The sequence below is a fragment of the Crocuta crocuta genome, unplaced genomic scaffold, assembly GCF_008692635.1.
Source record: "Crocuta crocuta isolate KB4526 unplaced genomic scaffold, BGI_CrCroc_1.0 scaffold445, whole genome shotgun sequence".
In the NCBI taxonomy this organism is placed as follows: domain Eukaryota; kingdom Metazoa; phylum Chordata; class Mammalia; order Carnivora; family Hyaenidae; genus Crocuta; species Crocuta crocuta.
This window is the reverse complement of record NW_027530847.1, coordinates 3,863,511-3,869,751: the sequence shown is the minus strand read 5'-3', so window position 1 is coordinate 3,869,751 and position 6,241 is coordinate 3,863,511. Positions and strand designations below refer to the sequence as shown.

The 6,241-nt window shown below is 36.5% G+C and overlaps 1 pseudogene; it reads left to right on the top strand.

Moving 5' to 3' along the window:
• The first annotated feature begins 4,102 nt into the window (after positions 1–4,102).
• Positions 4,103–4,948, top strand: LOC144235813 (E3 ubiquitin-protein ligase RNF14 pseudogene; annotated as a pseudogene).
• Positions 4,949–6,241: the final 1,293 nt, after the last annotated feature.

Sequence of the window (6,241 nt, the reverse complement as noted above, 5' to 3'; positions counted from 1 at the left end):
TAAAAATAAAAACTATTTTTAAAAATTTTTAAAAAGAAACAACTTTATACATTGTTAAAATGATATTTTCAAAGTCTATTTACTTAAAACCAATATTTCTTTAGTTTTTAAAAATCATCCTATCATAATATTAATCATGGCTCTATTATGTATACTTCCATGGGCTTGTTGGATATAGAAAATATTAATTAACAGTTCAAAGAGAAATCAACATTACAGTGCAAATTATATGGAGAATTTGCTACTACAAAACAGTATCAAAAGGAGAAATGATTGTCGGGAAACTGAGTTTAATAGACCTCTACTGGGGCATGTTGAAACATGGGACTAATGTTATGTGCTACCTACACTGTTAGGGGCAAACACAAGAGGTAATTTGGGGTGCCTGGTGGCTCAGTCGGTTAAGCCTCCGAATTCGGCTCAGGTCATGATCTCACGGTTCGTGGGTTCGAGCCCCGCGTCGGGCTCTGTGCTGACAGCTCAGAGCCTGGAGCCTGCTTCAGATTCTGTGTTTCCCTCTCTTTCTGACCCTCCCCTGCTCACACTGTCTCTCTCTCTCTCTCTCTCTCAGAAATAACTAAAACACTAAAAAGTAAAAAAAAAAAGGAATTATAAAGAATAGAACATCAAAGCAAGACGGGTTAGGAATTATAAAAACAGGATGTGACAGTTAACTCAGTGTAAATACCAATCAATGCAAATTGGATATCTGCTATTCACTAAAAGTAAACCATGGTTTAGATTAAGTATTTTTATTATTCCATTTACCAATATTAGATTGTCGATAAAAATTCATTATTTTCTTAGCTGTGCCACCGAAATTTAAAATATACATGCTTGAGTTATTAAAATGCAGTACAAATTAGGAAGTTGACCGTTTCTTAGAGAATGACAATTTAACCCATATATTTCCTCTCAAATTATATCTTGTTTTGGTCATGTGGTATTACTATTACTGTTTTTATACCTACCATTCATTCAGATTTGCTCACAACTTTTTCAATGAACTATCTTACCAAGGTAAGTTACTGCATTCAATAAAGTGCATGAATAAAAAATATACAACACAGGAATTACCCCAAGGTGAATACACCTGTGTAAACCAATCTTAGGTCAAGAAATATGATATTATTTCCAACTTAGACACCCCGATTTTGTTCCTACCCTGTCACTCTCCACACAGCCCTCCCCAAAGTTAATCACACTCCTGAATTTAATTCTATCATAGATACACTAATTGATTTTGCCTGTTTTTGAACTTTATATACATGGAATCATACATAAGTATGCTTTTGTGTCTGGTTCATCGTTATGTTTGTGAGATATACATGGTGACAGGCATTGGATATTTTCCAGCTCAGAGTCATTTATGAATACTACTACTATGCATACTACTATTCTTACTCATATCTTTTTTATGCACATATATAGGCATTTCTGTTGGAGAAATTGATAGGTCATAGATAAGCATGTGATGACCTTTTCTACCCACAGTCAGTCAAATAGTTCCCAAAGTGGTTGTATCATTTTAAAGCATCCCACCAATGTTTGATATTATCGGTCTTTATTAACTTTAGCCATTCTGGTGTTCATGGGTAATGGTAGTTCATTGTCATTTTAGTTTGCAGTTTTTCAATAACCAATATGATTGAGAATCTTTTCTTATGATCATTGGTCATTTGGCTATTCTACTTTGTGAAATGTCTGTTCAAGACTTTGACCTTCTTTTCTCTCTTTCCTCTTCTCTGAATTTTTCTTAATGATTTGTAAGAAATTTGCATATGGTTTAGGTACAATATCTTTGTTGGTTATATGTTTTAAAAATAGCTTCCACGACTTTTCTTTTCCCTATCTTATTGACATCTTTTTGTTCTACAAGTGTTCCTAATTTTAATGAGGTCAAATTTGTCTCTTTTCCTTTATGGTTAGTATATTCTATGTCCTGTTGAAAAATCTTTACTTATGCTTTAAAAAAGTCTTTACTTATGCTAAGATCATAAACATATTCTCCTATGTTCCTTCTAGAAATTTAGTAAGAAGGTTTTACATTCTTATTAAGATCTATAATCCATATGGAATTGTTTTTAGTGGATGGTGTGAGAGAGAAGCCAAATTTCTCTCTCTTTTTTTTCCTATATGGATATCCAACTGATAATGCAACATTTATTGAAAACACTATCCTTTCTCCCTTACTCTGTTGTGCCATTTTTCTCAGAAATCAACTAACCATGCACGACTAGGTCTATTTCTGGACTCTATTTTGTTTCCATAGTTCATTTATCTTTGCCTCAACATCACACTTTCCTAAGTCCTGTAACTTTTTTTTTTAATATTTTTATTTATTTCTAGGAGAGAGAGAGAGAGAGAGACAGCATGAGCAGGGGAGAGTCAGAGAGAGGGAGTCACAGACTGAAACAGGCTCCAGGCTCTGAGCTGGCAGTCAGCACAGAGCCCGATGCGGGGCTCGAACCCACGAACCGTGAGATCATGACCTAAGTGAAAGTCGGACGCTTAACCGACTAAGCCACCCAGGTGCCCCCTAAGTCCTATAACTTTATGGTAAATCTTAAAATATCAGAATTTAAATTCTACAGCTTTTTTCCTTCAGGATTATCTTGATTATTCTTTGCCAATTGATGTCTCTAAATCTTTGAATCAGCTTGTCAATTTACACAAAGAGAAAACACATGGGATTTTGTGATCCCACTGAATCTACAGATCGATTTGGAGAATATTTACATCATGGAGAAGATGAGGTTCTCCCTCTGGTTTCAGTCTTCTTGAATTTATCTCAATTTATCTGTTTCCCACATAGAAATCTTGACTTTCTTTGGATTTGTTCCTAGTTAATTGATATTTTTTATTCCATGGTAAGTGCATCTTTTCTTTTACCTTTATTCTCTTTTTTGGCAGAATTTTGTGTGTTGGTGCATTTATTTAAATAATTTTTCTCAGCAAGGGAGAAAATACCTTAAGTATGACTTTTCCCCCAGCTTTACTGAAGTACAATTGATGTATAACATTGTGTAAGTTTGAGGTGTATAAGGTGATGATTTGATACACTTATATATTGTAGAATGATTACCACTGTAGCATTAGCTAATGCCTCCATCCTGTCACATAGTTACCATTTTTCGTGGTAACATTTAAGTTCTACTCCCCTAGTAGCTTTCAAGTATACAATACTGTATTGTTACCTTTAGTAACCATGTTGTACACTAGACATCCAGAGCTTATTCATCTCGTAACTGGGAGTTTGTACCTTTTGGCCACCATGTCTCCATTTCCCCTCACCTACCCTCTGAACCCTGATAACCACCGTTCTACCCTCTGTTTCCACTGTATAATCTACCTTCACTTTCCAATTGTTGTTGATCTTGTATCAAGAGAAGTTCATAAACTTACTTATTAATTCTAATAATTTGTAGATTCTTCTTAAATTTCTATAAAGACATGTAGATAGGAGTCAATGCCTACCTTCGAGGAGTGTTGTGAGGATAATAAGGATGTTAATGATGATTGCTAACAATTAATGAACCCCTACTATTTCTCAAGAGTTGTTCTCCTTTAAAAGAACAACTTTCAAAAGTGAAATGAGATGCAGGCTGTAGTGTTATATTGTCCTCAGCTTCTCAGATGTACATGTAGTCAGAAGACCTAGAAACTGAGGAGGTTGAATTTGCTGGCCCCGATGAGTATTTATGACAGAGATGCATTTGAAAACAAGAGTCCTTCCAAGGTGGAGAAACCAGGATCTATATAGATTTTCACAAAATCTGAAGGTAGTTTTGAGTGCTATTTGTTTCTGCTAGCACTTAGACAACCTACAGTAAGAACACCAAAGCAGCGTGGTCCTGTTTGCCTGGAGGCAATTTTTTAAAATTTGGTTTTTTTTAATGTTTGTTTATTTTTGAGAGCGAGAGAGACAGAGTGCGAGTGGGGGAGGGCAGAGAGAGGGAGACACAGAATCTGATGCAGGTTCCAGGTTCCAAGCTGTCCACACAGAGGACAGACGTGGGGCTCAAACTCACGAATCATGAGATCATGCCCTGAGCTGAAATCCTATGCTTAACTGACTGAGCCACCCAGATGCCCTGCCTGGATGCAGTTCCTTAAGGAAGAGACCCTAGCTCAATATTATCTCTCCTTTTGACCTCAAGATGGGTTCTGAGAAAAAACTGCAGGAGATAGCTCAAGGCTCTCCTAACACAGAGCTAGATTTTGGAGGGCCTGTCAGACCTGATCTAACCAAGTGGAAGTTGTGGATGAGAGACCCACGCAGGATGTGGAATCAGAGTTGAATCTGATCCAGGCAATCTTGGACTTTGATCAAGCTCAGCACACAAAATGCTTTAATAGTACATTGTTCCTGTGCAATGTCTGTTTCTGTGAGAAGGTGGGTAGTGAAGGAGTGGATGCATGTACTTTTGGGAGTGCAGGCATGCATACTTCAAAGCCTGTCTGAAGGACTACTTTGAAATCCAGATCAGAGGTGGCCAAGTTCAATGCCTCAAGTGCCCAGAATCCAAATGCCCTTTGGTGGCCACTCTGGGTCAGGTCAAAGAACTAGTGGAAGCCGACTTATTTTCCCATAAGGTGACTGCAGGAAAAGTAATAGTTTTATGAAATGAGTACTTGTAAGCAGGTGAGGCCAATAAAAGACTTTCGGAACAGGGGTGTGGTAAGAAAGCACTGGAAGAGATGGAAAGTAAGAAGGGACTCGGAAAGAATTTAAACAGCTGCCCAGGTTGTGAGGCTCCCATGGAGAAAGTAGATGGATCTAACAAGATGATCTGTATGCAGTATTTCTGTTGGACTGTGTTCTTTCTCTAGAGCAAACCCTTATGAACATTTCACTGATCCTGATTCCCCATGTTTTAACTGATTGTTCCATATTTTAACTGTGGATGTTAATGGAGATATTTGGGAAGATGAGATTGAAGACTAACTACCTCCTACTACTGCTCAAGATGTGGAAGTGGAATGGTTTAGCTTAGTTTCATTAAATACACAAAGTAACTTCATAGAATTTTTAGGGTACTGTTCATTCACTCTTCCTATATAAAAGATATGGAAGAAGGAGGTTTATATTTCATATGGTATTGCTTATTTAGGGACATTCATCCATTTTTCAAAGAGCATAATAGGGAAAATTATAAGCCTAAGTTTCAGAAAATGAAAACTAGATATTAAACATAAATATTACAATCTGCCCAAAACTTTGAATAGTTAAAAATTAACTATTTATTGGGTTCATAAGGACAGTAGGAGATACAGGCTTCCAGTTATGGAATGAATAAGTCATAGCAATAAAAGGTACAATGTAAGGAGCACAGTCAATGGTCTTGTAATAGTGTTGTATGGGGACAGAAGGTAGCTGCCCTTCTATAAACTTGTCAAATCACTATGTTGAACATCTGAAACTAATGTAACACTGTGTGCCAACTACATTCAAATAAAAATAAATATATAAAAACAAATAAAAATTAAATACTTATTTTCTTCCCCAAGCCTCAGTTAAAGAGAGGGGTCATGAGTTAGACATATAGACCATTTTGCCTCTGAGAAGCATCCCTCTAAGATATTTTATGTGAGTCCCTTGGGTGTACTGCTTCTTAAAATTGAGGGGGATAGAAGCCTTATTAAAATTGTACTGAGAACCTCATCTCATTTATTCCATGTTACATTCCTTCCAAGCTAAATGTCTGCTAAGTTAGTTCTCTTTGGAAGAAGCCCTTTATTCTATAACTGACTGGAGAGCTTAGCATCGTTTTGATCTACTGCTTTTCAGAATAGAAATATATAGATAATTTTAAAAATATTTTAATATCAAGCAAGACTGTGAGTCACTTCATATTTCTTAGTGGTGTATAGTCCCCTGGTTTTGAGTCAAGTCTAGAATTTGAGAGTGGCTCAGAAGAATTTCAACCCCATTCATCTTTCCTGGGAAGTAAAGCCTAGATTCGAAACAATCTTGCCTTTGCTGTCTTTTGTTCTACATTCTCTCCCCTTAACCTTGCCCTTCCTTCTGTTGGTAAGGACGATTTTAATATTATCTCCAGCAGCTCAGAATTTCATTACCCCTGCTAGAATGGGACAAAACCTATTATATCCTCAAGCTAAATTTTTTTTATTATTATCTGGTTTTTTTTTATCCTGTCCACATCACTGTAGTTCCAGCCCTAACTTTGTGAATTCTTTTTAAAGTTGCTTTTTAATGAGCTGTAGAGATTTGGCTTCC